Source organism: Oculina patagonica, chromosome 3 (genome assembly GCF_052425735.1).
Source record: "Oculina patagonica isolate OP01 chromosome 3, crgOcupat, whole genome shotgun sequence".
Lineage (NCBI taxonomy): Eukaryota > Metazoa > Cnidaria > Anthozoa > Scleractinia > Oculinidae > Oculina > Oculina patagonica.
Window position 1 is genome coordinate 17060922 of NC_135760.1, and position 26367 is coordinate 17087288.

General features: G+C 32.5%; 1 long non-coding RNA gene across 2 annotated transcripts; it reads left to right on the plus strand.

The window, feature by feature from the left end:
• Window positions 1-1284: 1284 nt before the first annotated feature.
• On the plus strand, window positions 1285-24374 carry LOC144645497 (uncharacterized). Of its 2 annotated transcripts, none has more exons than XR_013569285.1 (3): window positions 1285-1514; window positions 23569-23628; window positions 24163-24374. It is a non-coding gene; the product is annotated as an uncharacterized LOC144645497 (long non-coding RNA). The 2 variants fall into 2 exon arrangements; XR_013569286.1 differs by lacking the exon at window positions 1285-1514 and adding an exon at window positions 22720-22936.
• The last annotated feature ends 1993 nt before the right edge of the window (window positions 24375-26367 follow it).

Here is a 26367-nt window from a genome sequence, read left to right on the forward strand (position 1 = left end):
TGTAGACTCGTATCCAAATTAAGAATTAATCCAGATAAGGTGAACACAATTGTTTTTTGCGACACATAAAAATTATGTTGTGGGATAAGTTGTTCGTCTGCGCTACATTTCAAGGCTTGAAGCAAGATTTTAAAGCCTGACTCGGAAAAAAAAATCGACAACTGTGTTTGTCTAATAGTTTGACGACTCCGCTGGAATATTCCATTTAGAATGTGCGCCCCAATCCCCTAGCCCTGTTGAGGACGATGAGGACAGGTCTTTTATTCTTACCGCTAAAGAAATCCGTTGAAAACGTCTTAATTCCAAAAGAAATCAATTAAAAATATGCTAAACCCTCAACAATTCCACTAGAAATGAGTTTACCCCTTAAGACTGCCATTACTTTTCTTCTTTTCCCTTTTCCTGTCTTCAAGTTTCCGATCTTAGTCGTTAAGAAATCCACGATTTCTTGCCCCTTTCACTAAAGAACTCCACTGTTCCTCAACGGGGGGATGTGCATAGCCCAATGGTGGTTAAACACTTAGCTTAAAACTCATTTAGTTGTTTTCGTTCACGCTTTCATTATCCATCATTCTGTTCACTCAGTTTAACAGTTCTCCGTGATTACTTAATCGATCTTTATCATGACAACTTTAGCTCACGATAGCGGCCTTGCTTTAGAACTGAAGTCTTCTGTTATTGTATAAAACCAGTAGATTCCATTTTGTCGTGGGTCTGTTCATTTAAAGATCACAGAAAGAGTCAAAATGTGGTAAGAACATCAGTGACCCACTCGCCCAGCGGCTCGTGGGCCACTTTTTTTGATTTTTAATATCACATTTTGACGTCATCTGTGGTCTATAACTGAACGGTTGCACGGCAAAATTGGAATCTATATTTGTTAATGGGATAAAATTATATTTTATGGGGCAATCACTCACGCGAGCGTTTACTGAAGCAGCGTTATTATTGAAAAATAGGTTAACAGACTGAGCCAAAATCAATGGCGAGGGAGAGACCTAAACAAATATTCGGTTTTTTCCAAACGAGTCTCATTATAAAGTGTAAATGGACGTAAATTATTATTCGTGATGATACCTAATTGAGACAATTAACTTCATCATGGATGTATCATTAGTGAAATTTCAAGATGCAAAAAGGTGAAAGGGTAATAGATAAATAAATGGATTAAGGTATCTCATGGTTTCATTGCCCGCAAACTCTGGCGTGTGGCCCTTAGTTGAAGCCGCAAACACCACTGTCAATTACCATGGTGTATATAAACGTGTAAGTAGAAAAAAGCAGACACAATCGGTCACGGTACGTGTGTATCTTCGGCAACCGTTGAAGTCACAAAGGAGAAAGAATTCGTCAGGACGGATTTGTACCTTTTTTGCAGCTAGCCAGTTTTTACGATGAATACCAAACTTCAAGTATTGTTTTTTACTCTTGTACTGCTGGCAAGTATGGTTAGTGAGGGTGAAGGTTTTACCAGCGCGGGTGGAAAAATAGGTCGCAAACGATCCACTATACAGGTAAAAAAAAAACTTAATACTTTAGAAAACGAACATTCGTTCACTCGCCCGCTCAGTCACACAGTAGTCACACTTAATGTCCTAGTTGCCCGTCAAATATAAATCTGACACATGTGTTAACGTCACGTAACGAAAGTTAATAACTGGCTTTTAATTTATTTTTAAGATGCTTTTGACAGAGTCCATTTATTTTTTGTACAGAAGTAATGCAGTAATACCCCTTCTTATTGTATTTGCATAGGAATTTGTCGATTGTTTAGCTCTAACTGTAGCTAAAGTCTAACAATCCGGTTCAAAAATAATCATATTTGAAACGCAAACTAAAAAGTGGGAAATTTCATTTTGCAAACGAAATCCTCCGAGTTCACGAGACGAAAGTTGTAATGCAATAAGACTAGTAATGAAATAGCGTTCATTTCTGCTCAGTTGCCTGTTTGCCTTTTAAAAGGTGTAGTAAATAGTCACTTTTCTTATTCGAAGCACGTTTGAGTGCTTCCTGACAGTTCGTTAACGTTCTAAACCATCGCCGAGGCTGTTCAGGCTGCACGAGGCGGGAACTTTAGCCATAGGAACTCCAGACTACACGGAGGGCTCAGTGAAAGGTCGAAAGGTCGAAGGAAAAAATAAAACGGAAGGCTGTGTAGAATAGGCTGCTTTTCCTCTGAAATCATGCGTTGGCAAGATTGAAAACACGTCCTCTGAAACTATCGTACTCCCGAAAAGGTCAGGTGTCATACTCTCCCAGGAGTACTGCCTTATATAATCTAATTATATGGGTTTTTAACCGTTTTGGACTGAAATAGGGTATGGTTTGTGCTTTCTGGTCTAGAATTTGGTATGGTGGTTTAAATTACAACACGAAATTTAGAGAGGAAGCCACCTCAGCTCTAGCTGATTTTAGTAGTAATGTACTACACTCTGAGGCAAAAATTTTTGCCACAGAGATTTAGTACATACTACTTCCAGTGCTGAATTTTTGCGCTTGATCTAAAACTGAATTTTTGCGCTGGATTACAAGCGGAGCGTTTCATAGTATTTTATTTATAAAATGCATGAAACTTATGATCAAATATAATAAAATATTATATTTGCTCCTTATCTTAACAACTGACACAAGGCTGAAAAACCAACCCTAACTCAACCCTAGGTTCAAAATAAAAAAAACTTCTTATACTCTTTTTCAAATTTTTGCCACAGAGATTTAGTACATACTACTTCCAGTGCTGAATTTTTGCGCTTGATCTAAAACTGAATTTTTGCGCTGGATTACAAGCGGGGCGTTTCATAGTATTTTATTTATAAAATGCATGAAACTTGTGATCAAATATAATAAAATATTATATTTGCTCCTTATCTTAACAACTGACACAAGCCTGAAAAACCAACCCTAACTCAACCCTTGGTTCAAAATAAAAAAAACTTCTTATACTCTTTTTCAAACTTTTTTTATACTGAGCGGGGCGTTTCATAGTATTTTATTTATAAAATGCATGAAACTTATGATCAAATATAATAAAATATTATATTTGCTCCTTATCTTAACAACTGACACAAGCCTGTAAAACCAAGCCTGAAAAAACCAAGCCTTGGTTCAAAATGAAAAAACTTCTTATACTCTTTTTTATATTACTCTCTATCCTTTGTTATATCACGATATTGTAAATTGATAGTTTCATCAGGTCTATTTTTGAAACAAAAAATTATTTTATACAAATTTTGATCTTTGCTTATTTGATTTTTTAATTCATAATAGACACTCAGTAATCTGTTATATTCACCTAAAACCCATGATTGTGTTTTTAGTTCATCAGATAAACTGTTTCTGAAATTGCTTAATTCCTTATTGAATGTGATGAATTTCATTATTTTAAAGCAGCTTTCGGGAATGTTTTTTAATTCTAATGCTTTTTCATGTATTTCATTTAATGCCTCTATATTTATGTCACACATTTTACTATATATTATATATATGATTTTTATTTTTATACCATTTATGCATGCGTTTAAAACTTGATTAAAAATCAAATCGCTTGCTCTGCTCAAACCATTGGTCAAATTAATAACCATATGGGTATGTTTCTATGGTATCTGATATGTATTTTATTGCGCGCTTATCGTAGCCAAAACTGTATACTTTTTCCTCATATTTGTTTACAATTTGTTTATTCTGTCTGGTAATTTTATTTTCATTTACTAATGTGAGTTCTTTGATTTCGTTTTTTACAATTTTAATCATATTTGTGTGATTTAGTATTTGCGAATTTTCGTGATTTAGTCTGAAACCTTTAATAACACATTTCTGTTTATTATTACCATATATGAAACTATAATTTTTTGGGCCACCGCTTACGAAGGTACCTTTTATAACATCACCGTCTAACTCATCTGTTAAATCGCCTAGCATATCGCCTGTTTCTATTGTCTTACCATTCTGGGATTCGATATACACAATACTATCTGTATCAAAATATAATACCTGTTTATCCAAATAGTCAAGTTTTTCATACAACATTAACCGTGCACTGCTAGTCGTGAAACAGGCTACATAGATATTTGTATTATAGGAATTATCAACAAACTGATCCTTATAAGTGTAACTCATCTGTACCATCTCATCAGTTACGAAATTCATGTTTAAATTACCAATAGTATCGTCGAGAACTACTTGGTAAAATTCATTTATATCAGTTACGTATTTGCACTGATTCATGTTATTTCGTTGACCAAATTTCCCCCAAAGTGAGTTTAAACACATTTTTGCAATGGCTCGTAAACCTGAATTTTCATTTAATTCACCTAAATCAATATCTAAATTCTTTTTGACTTTATTTCTGAAATTCATCTCGTCATTGTTATTTTTAAAATTATATTTCGTTGATTCAAGTTTGAGTTTCATAAATTTTTTTATATATCCCTTGAATAGATCGTCGGATGAGTTTTCAAAATGCCAAACTTCATGTATTTTTGTAATTCTATACCCTTTTTCAATGGCCATATCGACTTCAGCAGTTGTCCATGTACCTATAAATGATCGTTCATTTTCACTATGTTGACATTTTTCTTGTTGTTTTGTTTTTGCACATGATATACACAGAGGAAACATTAATTTTTCAGATTTTTCACATTTTATTTTCTGAGGTAAAACAGGATGATATAATTCTCTAGGAGCTAAAATTTTACATTTTATGAATCCATACCATTTCTTATCGTATTTTTCTGGCGATATAATTTTTTCAGGATGACCTATGGGATATTTCTTGTAGAACTGAACTGTTGGATACAGGGAACAAAAATCAACATATTTACCACATTCACCTTCTTTGAATTTATACAGTAATTTTGTAGCATTTGTTCGACCGCCGAAGAAAGCATCTCTTGGATTAAGAGGTCCAACAACTTCTCTTTTCCATTCATTTTTATAATATTTCTGAAAGCCTTTATCGTTTTTCAAATCACATTCCCACATCTCAATAAGATTGTAACCAGCATCTGTTATTTTGTTATTTTTAACTTGTGTTTTATTATACAAAGTGCCCATATCGCATTGATTCTTATTATTGATTACATCAGGCTTGTAACAATCTTGACAGCCATGCCAGAAACAGCCTTGAAATTCATAAATAGTATTTGTAGATGCACAAAAACCATCTACTTTTAATTTGTTATTGTTGCATTTGATAACTTTTTCACCACCTTCCAAGGCATGTTGAATTTTAATTTTATTTTTCTTACTTATGTAATCAAGCCATGAAATACTGACTGCACTATGGTTTTCTGCTTGAACAACATTATCAACCACAGCTATGGTATTTTTTGGCATATAATTCCCTCTATAAATAGCCATACAAACACCAGCTATTGTGATGTATTTTAATGGATCGATATTTTCTTGATTCATGAAATCTTGCCTGAATTTTAACATACATCTTCTTAATATATCAACATCTGACCTACAGTATTCAATTATTTCTTTTTTGAAATCGAAAACATAATTTTCATTAACACGCTCATTATACCATTGTAAAAATTTCTCTCTATCTTGTGTTTTCATTTGATTATAGCCATAATGTTTTTTGGAAGGCATCTCTCCTATATACTTTTGATTACAAACTTTGTTGAAATAATGTGGAAAATATCCTTTTTTCAACTCGTTTAAACCAAACGTTTTAGGAAACGATGATAACGATTGTTGAATGAAATTTAAGCTGTCGATTATTTTGATTCTTAATTGTGAAATTTCCATCATCATAATTTTTGCACCATTGTAAATACAATAAGGTTTGATACCATTATCTATACACCATTTTAGTATAAAATAATTGTCATACGCTTTGCCATTATGAGCAAGAAGGGTGTATCCTTTATATTTTTCATTTAGAATTCCATTACAAAAATCATTAATATCATTGAAGATTGATTCATTACCATTGAAATCATGACAGATAGCTAAATTGACGTCGTGTATTCCAGTGTTTTGTGTACATTCGAAATCAAAAAATAAATATTTTTCATTATACGTTTTACATGAGTAGCAAAAATCTTTTTTGAGAATGTTTTTATTTAATCGGCATGGTTTTTTGCTATTTTTGATGCAATTTCCACCCATAACTTTTATCTTTTTCATGAAACATTCATGTTTGCTTTCACAATATTTATTACAATTATTACACATTTTGAAACCGCATTTATGTATTTTAATATATGGTTTTAGTATGATTTGATTGCATTTTAAACATTTTGCTACACTGCTACATACTGAATCATCACTATCTTTTTTCGATCGGTTACTAGTATGGTTTTTGAAGCAAGTATTACCATGAAAAACACGATTGCATTGATTACATGTAACGTCTTTACCATTACATTTATTTCCGTCTGGAAAATATTTGAAACAAGATAGACATTTTTGGGGACATTTGTGTTTATCACGTTTTGTATAAGCTTTTTTGCAACTATGACAGTAATATGCTACATCTAAAAAAGCTGTCATTGACTTTATGACATCAAAATGATTCCGTGTTTTGTATAAATAAATTTTGTCTGTCTTACCATCATTGGCTGTATATATGATTTCATTGAACTGTTCAGAATCTATGATATTAATCTCTACATCTAAATGTGATGCAAAGCTATTTACATCTTCTAAAGAATTTCCATAATCGTTAATTTCAACATTAGCATTATTATGAAGTTCTTTGGCTTGAATTTGTTGTAGTTTTCGACTTTTATTGAATCCATCTTTCAACTGAGTTGTGGTGTAATTCTCAGGGTGTAAATTAGCAAAAGCTGTAACAATCCCCCTTGCTAAACATATTGTGTCATCATTTTTGATTGTGATAATACACTGTTTCCTATTCACAGTTTGCTTAGATAAATATAACCGACCTTTGCCTGCCGGTATTTTGACAGATTGAATGATTATTTTGCAATTTTCTAAATCTATTTCTTTATACTCCAACGTATTGATTACATCTGAAAGTTGATTTAACTTGAAATCAGAAACTTTTAACAATTTTGTTGAAATAGGATGATCTAATTCATCATTTGAAATTACCAATCTGAATCTATCATTACCTTTTAACTGCCTTTTCTTTATTGTCAATTCAACCATTTTTTCAAATACACTGAAAACATCATTTTTATTGTTTATGAAATTTTTTCGTACATTTATTTTGAATTCATTGGTATAAGCATTGAATTTTTTATTCGCTGTATTTCCGATTTCCGTTATTTTGAATAGAGGTTGGTCATTGGATGTTGAATCAAAAATACTGTCATCGAAATTAAATTCATTGAGTGTCCTGTTTAAGGTCTTATCGGTCTTATATTTTTGAATTTTATTGATTACTTTTTTCCTTGTTGAGTTTTTTACAAGATCTATCCATGTATAGCCTAGGGCCTTTGCATCTCTCAGGTAACTTTTTGATAGTTGTTTAAGAGTATTATGGGTTTTTGTTCTTGGTTTAGGAGTATTTGAATGAGATTGGTATGTCTTCTTTTTTGGTATTTTACGCGAGGGGGTGGGGCTTTGATTCGGCTTCTGGGGCTCGTGTGCTTTCGGCTCGACCTTTTTGTGCTCGTGTGCTTTTGGTTCGGCTTTTAGTGATAAAATGAGTTTTATAAGGTCGGTTTTAGATAGATTGTTGAGATCAGATTCGTCCATATTAATATTGGTTGAGATATTTTTTTGTGTCATTTTTTGTGTACTATATAGAATCACCAAACCTTTAAGTCCTTTATATAGTAAAAATTATTTTTGAGATTTTTGGTGCGTTTAAAGATAACCAGAAATAATATATTTTTGGTCACCAAAGGTAACAGAAAACAGCAATTTATATATGCTGTGCTATACAATATATAATTATATAATTTTTCTTTATATGTTATTCATCAGGTATAATATTAAACCGATCATCTTCTTGAATGCCTTTAATGACAGCATTTTTAATGTGTTTTTTAGTTCTCATATGACTCCATTTTCCTGCAAGGCAAGTGTGATATTCACAAATATCACAATACCAAGGCTTATTAAGCATGTATTTCGTTTTTGATCTAGTAATAGCTTCTAATCGGTCTTTTTCGGTTGTATAAATTTTGTTCCTTCCCATTTATTATATACTATATATACAATTCTTTATATGTTTTTTATAGTGCGTTTGAGTGATAGATATAAACATATAATTATTTTCTTTAATATATATATAGAATGACTGATATAACATTAAATATCAAACACCTACTAGAAGCTGATCAAAGCTCGAATGATATAGCCTTCATTAATAAAATGTATTGTATTCAGAGCATCCTTAAAACAAATATTTGTATTATTAAAATGCTATCTTCAGACCTGAATAGCAGATCTGAAATATCAAATGAAGACAAAAATCATGTACGTTTAAAGTGTATACCTGAAGACCAGAAAAGACGACGTGGAAGACCTCGTAAAGATCAACATTAAATAAATAATTATTCAGTTTACGGTTTTAGCCATAAGTTATAAATGATTAATGACTAAACCATTGACCGAAAATACCTGCTGACGCGTCAGCAGGTATTTTAATCTGGTGTGATTTCTATTGACCAATCATATTTCAACAAATTTTACTCAAAAAGTTTACACAAAAGTTTATTCTGAAATTTACTGCCAAAAACAGCTGTGCCGTGAAGTTATGTGTGTTATATATATAATGGTTTGTAATTCTGAAATCCACTATGATTTAAAAATTTTAAAAGAACCTATATGCCATTTATGCGATCAACTATTGATAGAAGGTAACAAGGATGCTGAGCCATGCTGTAGTAAGCAGGATATGTCAAATCAAAACGGTATAAATGTTTGTATTAATTGCGGTTTGGTTCATGGTTCTATTTATTACAATGAGTTCATTGATTTTTACAAGAACAGAAATAAGATATGGCGTAAAAGCATCTATAATCGTAAATACCACATTGAGAATGTTTTAAACGATTTATGTATTAAAAATGGAGTTCAATTGTCTCATGATAATCGCGATAAAATTTATAAAATATTTCATGAGATTGATAGTATTCTTCCATCTATAAATAAACTCCGAAGACGAATGATAAGCACTAAATATATCCTCAGGCAGTTATTTAAATTGCTTGATCTTCCTTTTGAGTTTATAAAGGTTTCAAAATCGATAAAAACGCTTGAATTTTATAATCGATATTGGGCAAATATTTTAGCATTAAAATCGTCCCAGATCGCACGGATTATTTGGTAAATTTATCATCATACTTGAGCAGATACCGATCGATTATTGGACCGGTATCGCATATATAATCGTCAATGCTTTTCATTGTATTTAGGATGCTAGACGGATTATAATCGCCACTTCTCATAGCGCCTTTAATAGAGTTCAAAAGGTGTTGATAGCTTTGGTAAGCATATATGGAGTTATGAATTTTTAGTTCGAGATTCTTATGTATCATCAAAGCCTGAATCAATAATGAAATTGTTGATATTGTGATCAAAGCAATACCACCAGTCGCTATAGAGGAGACGAATCCGCTTGATGCAAATATGATAGACAATGAATTCCCTAATAATTTCCATTTTTTGAAACGTTTAACAGCCTGCTTGTAAGCCCAACATTTTCGATGATATGTTTGATAATAAGCTTTCAATTCTATAATTTGGTCTTCAGTCAGTTCGCTTGATATATGGTTCCATGTAAATATGCATTTTCGATGTTTAGTCATATATATTAGTTATATATGATTTTTTTGTTTTATCATTTTGTCATTTTAGCATTGCGCTTGTTCTTTATTGTGTAATACAGCTTCCTAATGTTTTGAATTAATCTCTCAATAGAATCAATAATATTGCTAACCAATTTCACTGTTTTCATATAAGTGAATTAGATTAAATCGATTTATTCAAAGAATACATCGTATGTTTTATCTGAAAATTGAATTTTATGATAGATGGGCCCATTTATCGGGTATATATTTTTACTAAAACCGATTCTTTGTACAAAGTAATCTGAAGAAATTTTAATGCTAGATGTATTGATATTAAACCCAGAAAATGTTTGATCAATACTCATAACATTATTGCAAACAGCGATTCTAAATTGATCCTGTATCTTTGTATACCAGAGATTCATATATTTACCTATATAACCATCTCTAATTTGCTCTGTATATGAATCTAGATCATAATCGAGGAATAGCTTATTATGCTCCACTTTAACCCACGGAAAACTAAAGCTATCACCATCGATAAATTCAATTTTAATCCTTTTATTATCACTGGGCTTATAGTCATATTTAAATCCCATATAAAAAGTCCAGTTATCAGCGTGAGTGATATTTGTATTTAAATTAATTTTAAAAACACCAAAAAAACCATTCTTCGGATCAAAATCTGCTAACAATTTTGTGGGATTAAAGACAAGATTATCATTTAATCCAGACAATACAGCTCCGTTGCTATCTGACATGATGAAATTTGATGGATCTAATAAATCAAAAAAGTATTCAAACACCTCATTATAATAACTTTTGGGTTGGAGTGATAATATTTTTGTTTCAAGATAGGCCTTAAGATTATCATTGAAGCTATTCAGTTGTTTATAATTGACGGCTTGGCTATCACTATTTCCCTCTAAAACGCCATAAATAGCTTTATTATCCATATTGATGGCTGTGTTGAAATTAATTTGGTCATTAGCTATATAATATATTTGATCATAAATACTTGGTTCGACATTGGATTGATGGCCAGATATACCATAAACAGTAAAATATGTTTGTAGTTTTTGATCATAAGAGCTTCCAGGCATATTTTTCATGACTATATCAATATATAGGTAATTATTCCCAATGTTTTGACTTTTTGTGAATTGACTTATTAACCTGATATACTTTTGTGTTTTAAACGTTTTTCTGCTAACGTTATGAATAGTTTCTATGGATGATGTGCCATATATTTCCAAACTGTCAGGGTCAATATCATCACTAACCCACATAATCTCAAGAACAGCAGTATATTGATCATTGGTCAATAAATACAGATTTAGTCCAATTCTTGAACTGTAATAGCCTTTAGAATTGTCAAGCAATAATTTCATGTCAACAACCTTTTTATTTACCTTATGTGGTGAATTTTGAAAGGTTACAACATTCCCCAATTCGACATCATCTTCTTGACTCACTTGTGCATTGGGATCATCCATTATATATTTGAATTTATTTTCACCATTAGCTGATTGAACATGACTTTCACCAACATAATCAAGCATGTATTTTTTGTTTACAGCGTCTGTATCATTGCTTGGGTCTTTTAGATGTGTTATATTATACCCACCCATATCGAGATTTGCCTGCATCATGTTACTACCGTGAATATTGAGCCTATTTTGTATGTTTTGAGCTAAACCATTACCAACAACCTTCGTTAAAAAAGTACTGTCGGCATATATTTTGGAAGCCTTGCTCTGAAGGGTATTAGCTAAAATAGCACCTGTTTTCTTCGTTAGAAAAGTATTGTCGGCATATGTTTTATCGGCTTTAAGCGCGTCTCTGGAGTCAATATATTCTTTATTCATTACGTTTGACATATTGCTGTATCCTTGATCAAAATTCGGAACATTTATTATGCTGTTAAACGTTTGTTCGTTATTGATACTAAGATCGGCTTTATTTTGTATTTTACTATCTATTTTTTGTTCAAGGTTGGTGTCCATTAAATCAACGTATTCTTTCGATACTAGACTTGTTTTTTGGTACAATCCGTCATAGTACGGTGCACTGTTGTTTATCGTTGCTTGGTTGGCATCGAAATCGTTTCCAGCAACATCTTTTGTCAAACAATTCAATTTAAGATATCCTTTGTTGACACCTGAAGACAAATCAAGAGCATACGAATCGTAATCGGCGTCGATGGCTACATCGGATTGAGTCTTTAACCTGAATATCTTTTTGTTATCCATATCGAAATCAGCTCCCAGTTGTTTAAAACCAATTGCAGGTTTTGCACTTTGAGAATATTTGGTATGCATAAAATCATTTTCGTCATTAATGTAACCCATTTTATGTTAATATGTTAGATTAAATCTTCTCATCGAAATTTTTTGTTATGAATTTACGTGGTTTATCAATATATAAAAAGCTGAATGGGTCTTTAGTTGCTTGCTCGTATAGCTCTTTTGGAATACTGTTTTCACGGCATATCAGTGCCCTCTCATTTGCACTTGGGAATTCGTAAATACAGAAATGCGAACAGTTAAGTCTTATGTCTTTTTTCGTTTTAAAATAGCTTTGAGACAAATATATCACGCTACAGTTTTTATGTCTCCCTTGTATAAAATAATCGATTAATGGTTTTTGATTTTTATCACAAACATAATCGTCAAATATCACGAGCTTTTGATTATCATCATTTAGTTTAGAAACAGGAATTATTTGGTCGTTACTAGCTTCAATAATGTTATAACCAGCTTCATCGCTTATTGGTTGGAACACATTGATAAGATTCTGGTATTTAGACTGATCTAAATTTTTTGCATATAAATATATTTTATCGAAATATAATAAATTGTAAATCATATGCATTAAAGTATTAGTCTTTCCCATATTACTCGGAGCACAAAGTAGCATACGAAAACATTGATTTGGCATGAAATCGTATACTTGTTTAAAGTTCGAGACTATATCGTCTTCAGTGTCATAATTTGGTATTTTCATATTATATATATCAGTTATATAATATGAAAGACGCCTGAAAGACTGATGAAAGACCGATGAAAGACTTCTGGAAGACCGATGAAAGACTGATGAAAGACTTCTGGAAGACTGATGAAAGACTGATAATAATCTACACTAATATATATAAATGAGTCTATTAGCTTGGCAAAAAATTGCTGATCAAAAAGAAGAAGTTGAAAATCAAATCAAGAATATTAATAATCAAATAATGTCTTCAAAATTGGCAGATGAATTAGGCCAAATCAAATTCACAAAAATGTTTAAACCAGTAACATCTCGTCTCGATACACAAATTGAAGCAACTAAAAAGTTGAATAATAAAGGGTTAAAAGAGCTTGACCCTCTTCCAGAATTTCCAATTGATGAAGATGAGGATGAAGATGAAATGCCAAATTATCCACCCCCGACACCCATTGATGAAGCTCAAACAGAAGATGAATATGAAATGCCCGATTTTGATCCACCACCGATACCAATTGATGAAGCTCAAACAGAAGATGAAGATGAAATGCCCGATTTTGATCCACCACCCTCAATAGAACAGAAGAGAAAAAAATGGGATACAAGTGCTGATCAAAAGGAGTTAGATCGTCAAAGGGAATCTCTCGCCGAAGAAAGGCGTCAGGTTAGTGTTTTATTAGGCAAACTGAAGAAAAGTGGTAAAAATATGATCAAATCTGGTAAATACAAAGGAAAATCATATAATGACCTGTTGGAAATAGATGAAGATTTTACAAACCAAATTGATAGAATTGAAAACCAGTTGTTATTAACTAAGCATAAAATACAACGTATGGAGTACAAACGGGTTCCTTTCTCAGCTTCGGATTTACAGGAAAAATCAAAAAAATTGAAAAAGACCCCCAAAAAAACTAAATATAAAAAAAAACCAACTATAGAGGAATCATTATTTGATAAGATAGATGCTATGAGAAGGGGCACAGCGCCTGATTCTGATAGAGAAGACGATGAATGGGAAGGTGGTGGTCTAGCCAATAATTATAAGGCTATTTATTACAGAGACCCTGAAAAACTTATTGAAAAACTGGATGTAATTTGCGGAAGCATTAACGCTGGGAATACGAGTTATGAATTAAAAAACCAAGGTATTACAATATTGGATGAACTGTTAAGAGTGAAAAGAATTACAAAGCGTCTATATGAAAAAATTTATAACAACTATTTTATCTAATTTAAATATATATAATGGAGAAGCATTTAATACTTAGTTCATTCAGGGCGAAAAGACAAGCCAATAATTATAATCAGAAAGCACATGATTTTACAATTTATCTTGACCAGCCTTTATTCCTTGATCCAAACAAAAATTATGAAATGGCGTTGGACGAAATAATCAGTATGACGTATAGTTGGTATAACGTGACAGCATCATTCGGTAACAATAAAATAAGATATCGAAAAACAACAGGTAGTGATACAAGCTTTAAAGATATCGTTTTTCGAGATGGTATGTATTCATATAGTGACATCGATACTTTTTTAAAAAATGCAGTGGGTAAATACGATGATGATAATTATATATTTGAAGTCAAGTTTGATTTATCATTATTCAAAGCAATAATAACCATAGCACCAAATTATGAGTTGGATCTATCTGTTTCAGACTTTAATTTGATACTGGGTTTTGATAAGAAAATTTTATCAGCTGGAAGCAACATCAGTGACCATATACCCGATTTGACGAGGAGCGTTGATATGATATGCATCCATACTGATTTAACCAGTAGATCCTTAACAGATGAATCAAGAGATGTATTATTTTGTTTTAGTATAATAGCACAAGGAATCCGTAGATCATTCCCTTTCACTCTTGAACCAAGACGACTGAAATTTTCACCAATTAATAAAAATAGTATTGATTCAATCAGACTATATATAACCGATTCGTATAATCGTCCCATTGATTTAAATGAAATCGATACGGCGTTTCATATCGTTATCAAAGAGGTGAATTAATCTAAACTAATAATATAAAATGAATCGAGTATACGAATGGTCAAAATTTTATAACCCTAAAAAAGGTTTATATCAATATCGCCATAAAGGATCAGGTTTAATAACTAATGATTTATCAAATATCGGACAATATTCTAAAAAAATGACAAAAGATATCAATAAATCACCAATAATCAAAGCACAAAAGAAAAGTTTAAAAACCGTGTTAAATAGAAGTGAAAAAGCTGGGGATCTTATTTTGAAACGATTAGCACAATTGAAGTAAATTATATAATCTAATAATATAAATGAGTTTCAGAAGCATAGAAAATGTTGAAAAAGTTGATTATCTCAGATTCAATCTGCAAACACCTATTATTCAGCCGGCAAATGGCTTATATCAGGAAAAAACAGGGTATATATTCAATATGACCGATCGCTCTTCATGGTTCGATTGGTATAACGGATACTTTATCGTCAAATACAAACTTCAGAAAAAAGAAGATGGAGCAAATATTATCGCCAATGTTTTAGCTACCCCTATTTTAACCTCAACGATAAATGATAGTTCCAGTATTATAAATCACATTATGATAACTTCAGGAGGTAAAAAACCTTACGATGGTAATGACCTGCATAAAATCTGTTTCATAAAAGGATTGCTTGAATTTTCTGATGACTATAGTCGTACAGTAGCTAGCAATTTTAATTGGTATCTTGACGATAGAGCTGCATTAGTGGGCAATTTGACAACAGCCCCAAAAGTAGGAGCAATTAAAAGAGCTGAATTGTGCGCAGAATCAAAAGACGTATATGCTTGTATTCCGTTGAATAGGTTTTCCATTTTTCAAGAACTACGAGATAAAATGATACCACCTATGCAAATCGAACTAAACATAACACTAAATGATGATAGAGAGTTTATTTACAGAGTTGGGGGTGATGAAACACGATATGTTGTTTTAGATTTTCAGTTATGGTTACCACGTTTGAATTTTACATCAGCAGGACAAAAATTAGTGAATAGTAGTTTTTTAACAGCAACAAAATGGACATATTTAAGAGAGTTTATTAAGCATTCATCACCAACAACAGCAATATCCGGAATATATCAAATTACTCCTGCTATTAAAAATCCAAAGCATGTTTTTGTTTATCTGCAAAGAAACAAGTCAAATAATGAATTACAAAATCCCTTTATTTTTGATACTTTTAAAATAAATGCGGGTGATGATGCATGTAAACTTTCCACTTGCCGTTTGCAACTTGGTACTTCGTTTTTTACTCCAGAACTAGAGTATGATTGTGATTACAAACCAAGATTGTATAATGACATTCTTGAATATGCATACAGAACCTCTGACTATAATACAGGAGTGCAGTTAAATTTACAGAATTACTCTGAATTATTTCCGATAATATATTTTGATTTACGAAATCATAAGGAATCGGTTACTGATGATCCAAAACAGTTATTGTTTCATTACAGATTGAATGTACAAGCTACTGACGATTATATGATATACGCTGTAGTTCTTTATGAAGAAAAAATTGTAATTGACAAAATTGGAAATGAACTTATTTTTATGTAATATTTAATCTAACACTATTATATATAGAGCAAGACTATGAGCACAAAATATATTTCAACATATATTCCTTTAACAGAAGGCCAAATGAAAAAGCTAGCCAGAGCAATCAAAAATTCAAGTGAAGTGAGTTTATTGATTGATAAGCATCAGATCAAAAAGAAGGGTAATACTGAGTTATACCTTACAAAAAGACAAATAACACGGCATAATAAAGTAAAAAGTGAGGGTAAAGGCATTACATTGATTTTATCTAAAACACAAATAAGTAAAATTCGAAAGGTAATTGGAAAAGGAATACAAGTCACTCCTGATAAAGGAGGGTCCGGTATGCAAATAGAATACCCTTATTATTCACCACAAATCATTAGGAAACAAAGATCAAAAAACGGTGGCAAAATTAAACTACCAAATAAGAGAAATGCATTATCTTACAGACCGCCACCATTCCTCGGTTCTTGGGGTGAATATGATAAATTTCTTAGAACAGGTGGATTGGTGCTTCCAAAAAAAAAGATCTTGAAACCAAAAAAAAAGTAAAAAAACCTACATTTATCAAAAAAGCTCTAAGTAACAATGATCTAATGAGATGGTGTAAGTATTTAAATATTAATATCACAGGGATATACAGCAGAGATGAACACATGCCTAAAAAACATAGCCCATGTATCATTAATTTAGACAGCTATGAAGGTGTTGGTAGCCACTGGGTTGCCTGTGTTTCTAGTGTTAAAAAAGACATATTGTGGTACTTTGATAGCTTCGGAATGCCATACCCAAATGAATTTAAAATGAGAGCTGAGAAAGATGGGATAAAACAAGTTTTGTATAATAACACACAATATCAGAATATCAAATCAGTACTTTGTGGCTATTATTGTATTTATTTCTTGCATCAAGCATTGGTTTATGATAGAAAGTATCATGATATATTAATGCAATTATCAATGACTGACACAATGTACAATGAACGTTTTATAAACAATTATTTTAAAAATATGTAAACATATTATATATGAAGTCGTATTGCGTGAAACAAAAGAAACAGACTGAATGCGTTTCAGGAAGTGCACGATTTGTTAAAACCAAAAATGGTCGAACTATGATGAAATGCATATGCGCCGAATGCGGGATCACTAAAACCCGTTTTGTAAGCGATAATAAAAAGACAAAGGGGCGAGGAGTTGGTGAAACGATTAACAAAAAGGTCGGCGAAAAGATTCCAGGGTTTCAACAGGCTCAAGACTTAGCATCGGCTATCATGGCAGTTACCGGAGGTGATAAAGATCTATTTAAAAAATATTGGCGCGGTGACTTTGCTAAAGGTATATTTAATAAAAAAAGCGGGATTCAGACATCTAATTTTTGGAAGCCCGCTGGTGCATATGCACATGAAAAATTTAATCCATCATGTAATTACACAGAATATAAAAACGGCAAATGGATTAATCATTATTGCGATTAATATCTAATCAATATATATAATGTGCCAATCATACTGCGTTTCATGTAAAAGATATACCGATTCAATAAATCCTAAAAAAGTCAGAAGCAAAAATAACCGGCTCGTGGAGAAATCGATTTGTTCTATATGCAAAAAGAATAAAAGCAAATTCATCAAAGAGCATTATGGCGGGGCTCTTGATATTCAAAAACACTTATCAAAACTTGGAGAACTACACATGAGAACACCTACAGGCAAAAAGTATAATTATTGTGGACCTGGAACTAAATTAGAAAAAAGATTAGCATCTAACGATCCTAAATATAGAGATCCAATAAACAATCTAGATAGCATATGCCAACAGCATGATATTGACTACAGTAATTCAAAATCACTAGCTGATAAACATAAGGCAGATGATCTTATGCTTAAGAGAATATCAAAAATACCATTTAAAGACCGTCCGTGGGGAACAACAGGGGTACAAGCTTTAATCGCTAGTAAAAGAAAAATCGGATTGGGTATAAAAAAAGAAGCCAAAAAACGGAAAACGGCGTTGAGTAAAAATGATTGGTCTCAACAATTAGCCGATGAGTTACATAAACCAATCAGACGAAAATTTAAAACTAGAAGAGTAATATCAAATGGAATTGACGACATATGGTCTGCTGATTTAGTTTTTATGGATAAACTTTCAAAATGGAATAAAGGTTATAAATATCTATTGACTATAATTGACGTATTCAGTAAATTCGCTTGGGCTATACAATTGAAAGATAAGAAAGGTGCATCAATAACTAGCGCTTTCAACAATATTATCATTAATGACAAGCGTAAACCTGAATATCTCTGGGTTGATAAGGGATCTGAATTTTATAACAAAACATTCAAGGAATGGCTAAAGCAAAATGATATTAAGATGTATTCCACTTTTAATGAAGGTAAAGCTGTTGTTATTGAGAGATTTAATAGAACTTTGAAAAATAAAATGTACAAACAGTTTACTATTCAAGGTAACACACAGTATCTTGAAATGCTACCCATACTGGTAAAAGAATACAATAATACAAAACACAGTTCAATAAAGATGACACCAACAGAAGCTTCAAAGGAAAAGAATCAAGGAATTGTATATCTTAACCTATACGGTGATATGGAGCCATTATCAGCAAAACCCAAATTTAAGGTTGGTGATAAGGTCCGAATATCTAAATATAAACGAAAGGTGTTCGACAAAGGCTATACTCCTAATTGGTCAGAAGAGATATTCATCGTTGATAAGATCCAATACACTAATCCAATAACTTATAAATTAAAAGATTTGAATAATGAAGAAATACAAGGTAGCTTTTACGAGTCCGAACTATTGAAAGCAAAACAAGAAGTATTTCGTATTGATAAAGTAATTCGGCGGAACTATAAGAAGAAACAAGCTTTAGTGAAGTGGAAAGGTTATAGTGATGAATTTAATAGTTGGATACCAATCAAGGATTTACAACATATTTAAACGCACTACAGCTGTTCAAGCTATGATAGCTGGTAAAAGAAAAGTTGGCCTTGGGACAAAAAACCGTCAAGTAAAGAAAACTAATAAAAAGAAATAGCTAATGAATTTAACAACTGGATTTCTATGAAGGATTTAATATATAAATATATATTAAATATATTTATATATCAATCAAAATATAAAAACAAGAATTTAGTTGGCAGTAATATCATATATTTGTTCACCTAACACAAATAAAATATCAGACCAGTATCTTTGATTAAATTCTTGTGTTTTTTGTTGTTTACTAACTTTAATATAATCACTTGGTATATTTAGATGTTGAAATATCCTCTTTAACAAATAACGAACACTTATAAGTCTTTGTCTTTCTTTTTTCATATTTCTGTCTTTTGTTATAAATTTATTTATAAAACTACGATTTACAAAAATTAATTGATAGATTTTATTTATTTTTTCCCTTTGATTATCACTAATCAAAATTTTATTATGAGTGGTTAATTTATCAATTATTTTATTGATATGGTAAAGGTTATTATTCAGTTTTTTTTTATATGTTTTATTCATTTCACGTTCTAATTCATTCCATTTTTCAACGCTCATACGATTTGTTGTCATCAGATCCCACATTTCAGTATAATTAAATTTATCTAACATAACTTTTCTATATAATAATAAAACATTATAATTTTATATAACTTTTAATAGTGCGTTTTAATCAGCATTTTTATTAGACCTATTTTTATTTTTATGATAAGCAAATGAGATTAGAAACACGGGTATCGAAATTATTACCATTTTTGGCATCTTGAATCAATTCTGAGAATAAAAGTTTATTTTATGACAAACGTTTATATAAAAGTTTGTATAAAAGTTTATTGTAATATGATTGGTTAGTTAATATAAACAATAGAACATTCGAATCTATTGTATTGAACCAAATATTATGAAACCATGACACAAAAGCATATTAATAACAGCATCATTTACAACAAAAAATCAGATTAAACGCACTGTATAAATGATATAAAAAATAATGTATAATAAATATTATAATGACATCAAATTACATCAAAGAAAAATTCGTTGAGATGATGAATATCATAGAAAAACATTGCATTAAAGACAATACACTTTTCTTACAATTAAGTGAAAAGGAACAATCAAATAGATTAGTCAATATTTGTACTGATCTCGGTATTATATCAAATATGATCCTACATAAAAACATGTTCAAAAATCTGATAAAAATACAAAAATATTATATTGAAAATGTAATATAAGACGTTCATTTTAAACGCACTAAGATCCAAGATTTTTAAAAAAGAGTATAAGAAGTTTTTTTTATTTTGAACCTAGGGTTGAGTTAGGCTTGGTTTTACAGGCTTGTGTCAGTTGTTAAGATAAGGAGCAAATATAATATTTTATTATATTTGATCATAAGTTTCATGCATTTTATAAATAAAATACTATGAAACGCCCCGCTCAGTATAAAAAAAGTTTGAAAAAGAGTATAAGAAGTTTTTTTTATTTTGAACCTAGGGTTGAGTTAGGGTTGGTTTTTCAGGCTTGTGTCAGTTGTTAAGATAAGGAGCAAATATAATATTTTATTATATTTGATCACAAGTTTCATGCATTTTATAAATAAAATACTATGAAACGCCCCGCTTGTAATCCAGCGCAAAAATTCAGTTTTAGATCAAGCGCAAAAATTCAGCACTGGAAGTAGTATGTACTAAATCTCTGTGGCAAAAATTTTTGCCTCAGAGTGTAGTACATTACTACTGATTTTCATGCGGGTCCTCTATCCAGGTCGAATTGGAATTTGGAAATGTTGATTATTTAGGAGGGAGGAAAACCGGAGAACCCAGAGAAAAACCCTCGGAGCAAGGACGAGAACCAACAACAAACTTAACCCACATATGACGCCGGGTCCGCGTATCGAACCCGGGTCACATTGGTGGGAGGCGAGCGCTCTTACCACTACACCATCCCTGCTCCCCCACGAAGCGCACCGCACACCCCGCTCAAAAATCACCCCGCCCACCTACCCTGGCTTTAACCACCGCACGGAGCCATTTCAGCGCAAATCAGGCGTTCCGATAAAATAAGCGTGACTTCACCCGGTTCGCAATGAAAGCGAAGGATAGCTTGCATGTTCTAATCCCACTGCTAAAGCGATAAAAGCTATATATTTATTACTGGACCTAATTAAGACTAATAACACTGAAATTAATCTAAAAAATAATCAATGTTTGTAGATTCATACACTGATAACTTGGACCAAGGAAACAATATTAGCCCTGGAGAAATATTCAGTTATCCGAACATGACTACAAAAGATTTTATCATTTTAGGTCGTGTTACCGTAGTGGAAGTTTCCAGGCTAAAAGATTGCGAAACAATTTATTCGTAGATCGGAATTAAAAGGAATTGTTTAGAGTTAAAAATTATTTGTCAAACTATGCGATTGCAAATTGTTGTGTTTTTCAAGAGGCCAAATCGAATGGAATTTAGTTACCTGTAGATTGGTGAACACGATTTTGATTTATCGGAGAAATTCCAAAAAAATTGAGAAAAAACGTTTAACGTGTTTGCTACTTGCTCAAGAACGCACAATTTACTCCTAGTTTTAACTTGCGAGTGATTTCTTTCAAGCTTGAATATGAAAAATCAGTCTGACTATGCTAAGTTTTTTAAGCTGAGAGTTAATAGCTGTATTCTGGCATAAGTCACGTTTTGTACAATCCTTATCAAAAATTTATTCAGTATCTAATAGCTAGTATTATATTTGTGTCTATTTGGACAGTTTTCATGAGTCTTGACTTGTCCGGATAAACACGGGTTGATCATATCAGGTACAATGTGCAAAGAAACACTGACATAAAGGATGTAATTATGTCCTTTTGTGATAAACGCTAAATTTTTGTTTGTTTTTATTGAGAGCTGATAGTCAAAAACAATTCTAAAGGTTTTTCTAAAATCTATCAAATAGTGGGATATTGGGAGGGACCATTATTTTCTTGGAGGGGGGGGAATGAAAAATTTTCCTCTGCAAACTTTTTTTTTAGTTTATACACCTCTGCAAACATTTTTTTCGAAATTCTTACTATTTTTTGTTATACATATCGTTTTTGCAAACAATTTATTTTGTCTTTCCAGGCCCTGCAAATAATTTTTTCAATATTTTTCATCCCCCCCCCCCCTCCTCCAAAAAAATAATGGTTCGTCCCTTACGCCAAAGTGAAAAGAAATTGGGAAAACGTTTTCCTCCATTTGTGGTCAGTGGAAGAACAGCAACTTCACTTTGAGTGTGACTTTCTTGTTCTCTTATCAGAACCACCGGGCATATAAGTGATCGTATCAACTGAACAAAAGCCTTAGCAAACACTGCTAATGGAATCGTGCAACATTTTACCGAGTCAATGCGAAGCGTGTCTTCTTTCAACCCTAAGTCGCATCCTATAAATAGATTGGTGCAAAACACAGATTTACACTGACGGCCTCGCATTGGTTCTGAAGATCGTTTTAGTCAGAAACAAGGCTTCACAAGTTTCATATTGCTGTTAGCTAGCTTATGATGAACGCCAAACTTCAAGTATTGATTTTCACCCTTGTTCTTCTGTTCAGTATGGCTAGTGTGAGTGAGAGTTACGTTGGCGGTGGTAACATGGTCGGGAGAAAACGATCTGAGGTAGCTACAGATTTAGCAAACGAACTTGAGCGCTAACATTCAGTAATAACTTGTAAGTGACGTGATTGAAACTTGTTTCCAACTTTGGAAAAAAACTAGAGATGATAATTTCACGATAAACTAGGACAAGACTTGCTTTGGTTTGATATTTGCCCAGAAAAAATCTTTTATAATCCCAAATCATCGAGGTAAAGTAAAACAAATGCAAGGTCTTATCAGATTCATTTCTGATATTTTTTCTACTTTTTCACTAGGAATAAAACTGAGAATGCCATTAGACTTTCAGCAGGGTAATCAAATTTGGGCGGCTTGTAGAAACTGAAATCAATCAATTAAAAGCGAGCATTTGTCGAAGCCAAGACTAGTTGTTTGCAGCGCACTTTTGAAACTTACCTGCCCTTTGCTATCCTTACATAACTCACGTATTAAAATGTTACACGGTAAGACCAATGGTTTCAATGGATACTTTGATTAATTAGTAGTTCAACGCCACGTCGTGACTATGTAAATATTATAACTTCCGTAAATATCGCATTCTTCTTTTTTCTTGTCACAACGTACGTTACAAATTTGGTAACAGTGTAATTTATTAGAATAAGATTCTAAACAAGTTTTTTTTTTTAATATATCAGGTGCCGCAAGGAAACAGTGCATTGCCTCGTGGGACAAAAAATCTTCGACCGCCTCAAGAGGTAAATTATCGCTGTTTATATATTATTAAACATTTGCTCTGTAAATTGAAAAAGTGGTTTGCGAAAAGAATTGAAGACATCTGGGATGGTAGGTTTTCGCAAAGGGCCTAAGGGCCGGTTTTCTTGCTAGTTTTACCAACTGTCTAGGGAAATCTTCTTTTGGGGTTTGCTGAACTCTACGATTGGTTTAGAGAAAAAAAGGCAGCATAATTAAGAGCGAAACGAAACAGTCCTGCCTTCGTTATCAGAAGTTTTCCCGCGCTTGGCACCCGTTACATTTTTTCCCGCGCTTGGCACCCGTTACATTTTTCTCCCGCGCTTGGCACCCGTTGCATTTTTCCCGCGCTTGGCACCCGTTCCATTTCTGTCGAGTTCTGATTTGTTTTTTCGTTTGTGACTTTGTATTTGTTGTGATTGGTAGGACGAGATAACAGGTTTTGATATTCATTAGAATGGTCATATCATAACAGGTCTAACTGGTTAGAGTAAACCTTTGTGCAATTTTCTCACTGTTGATTATTTTTCTGTCTGTAGGATTATGAAGCGGTGCCTGTCCGAAGAGAAGCGCTCTGCGAGATTGCTAAAAAATCCTGTTAACGAGTTTTCTCGCAAGACATACAGCTGACAGCGAAAACAATTTAATACAATAATCGTAAATTTAAAATGCAGCTTATTTGAAATTATTTTAATAATATACCCTTGCTTATCTTCAGAGTTCTTTGCTCAATAAAAAAAGAAAACCAAAAGATTTTAGTCTCTCTTAGCTGTTCCACTTTTAGTTTAGCCCGAAAATAGAATGCTGAGGAGTGGCGGAGCTCTTCCTCCTCCTCCTGCCCCCCCCCCCCCCTTTAATTCCATCTCCCCTTGATATCCAATCCCATCGAAAGAATAAGGGATGGCATCTAGGAATTAATAATTCTATTACTAAATCTTTAACATATTCAACTTTGTGCGTTTTATCGATCGAGAGAATTTTAGAAGTAAAGATGAACATCTCGGGTTTCAATGTTGTTGTTAAGGCCTGGCTAAACTAGGAAACATTGTTACCGAAACATTGTTGCGGAAGCATATGTTTCCTAGTTTAGCCACGCGGGAAACATATGTTGCGGAAACAAATTTTGCTTCAAGGAAACAAAAAATGTTTTTGCCTCTCAGGTCAAAAACATTTTTGCTTCCCGGACACAAACTTTGCTTCCGAAACATATGTTGCCCAGTTTAGCCACCCTGGAAACAATGTTGACTCGTTTTTGCGCATGCGTGACAGTTTGTTTCCGGAACATTGTTTCCTATAGTTTAGCCACCTGGGCGGCAAAACATTTTCCTTGCTTCCCGCTAATTTAGCCACCTAGGAAACATGACAAGGAACAATGTTTCCGCAACAATGTTTCCTAGTTTAGCCAGGCCTTTAGGCTCAGGTGCGCAGAAGTTAAATCAGCCATCTATTATTTTCAATCTTTAACCAAGGCGGAGCCATTTCGGCGGAAATCAGCGTTCCAATGAAATAAGCGTGACTTCACCCTGTTCGTAATGGAAGCGGAGGATAGCTTGCATGTTTCAATCCCACAACTAAACGATGAAAGCTATTTATGTATTACTGATAATCTAGCAAATCGTTGGACTTAATTAAGGTTAATAACTCTGTAATTAATTGCAGGGACAAAAAGTTTGTAGATTCATACACTGATAACGGCGGAATCAGGAAACAATGTTAGCCTTGGAGAAATATTTTTTGATCGTGACTAGAAATGATTTTATCATTATGGCTCGTGTTAGTCGTGTAAGTGACTGTGGGAGTTTCAAGCCACATATTTGCGAAACAATTTATTCCTAGACCGGAATTTTACCCGTAGTTTCAACTTGCAATTGATTTCCTCCGATCTTATAGTGGAAAAATCAAGGATTGGCTAATTTTTTAAACCTGAGAATTAAAGGAGCAATGTCGCGGTATATTTGTAATAAGACATTTTTCTGATTCCTTTCGAATTGAAGGAAACCTCAAAATAATAGTTTTTTTTAACATAGAAAAACAACAAAGGAGTAATAAAAGAGGCGAAAATAACCTAGAATGGTTCCGCCTGATAAAGATAAATTTTGAACGACGATTTTGAAAAACTTTGCCAATTTTTTCAAAATGTGTTGTCTGTGACGTAGTTTATTTAATGAACTGTCTTCTGGCAGAGTCCCTTATAAGCCAACTTTTGTACAATTTTTATCAAAATTTATTCGGATCAAGGATCTAGTTGTTTTATATTTGTGACTATCCGGAAAGTTCTCGTGAGTCTCAACTTATCCGGATAAATAAGGGTTGATCTTATCAAGTACGATGTGCAAAGAAACACCGACGTAAAAGGACGTAATTACTCCCTTCGATAAAAGGATAATTGTTTGTTTTGCTGATGCAGAGAGTAAGAGGGGCGGTTAACGATCGCTAATAGTCCAAAAAAAATCCAAAAGATTTTCCTAAAAACTTTTGGCAATGAATAAGCTATTTTTTTCACCAACGCCAATTTAAGTGGAAAGAATTGGAAAACCATTTTCCTTCATTTGTAGTCAGTGGAAGAACTGCAACTTTATTTTATTAAGTGCATATGTAAGTTTAAGTAAAGCGTTATTTCCTCACTTGTTATCTTAATGAGTCATAGGGCATTTAAGTGATCGTATTGACTAAACATCAGCCTTAGCAAACACTGCTAATGGCATCGTCCAACATTTTGCCGATTCTTGGCGAAGCGTATCTTC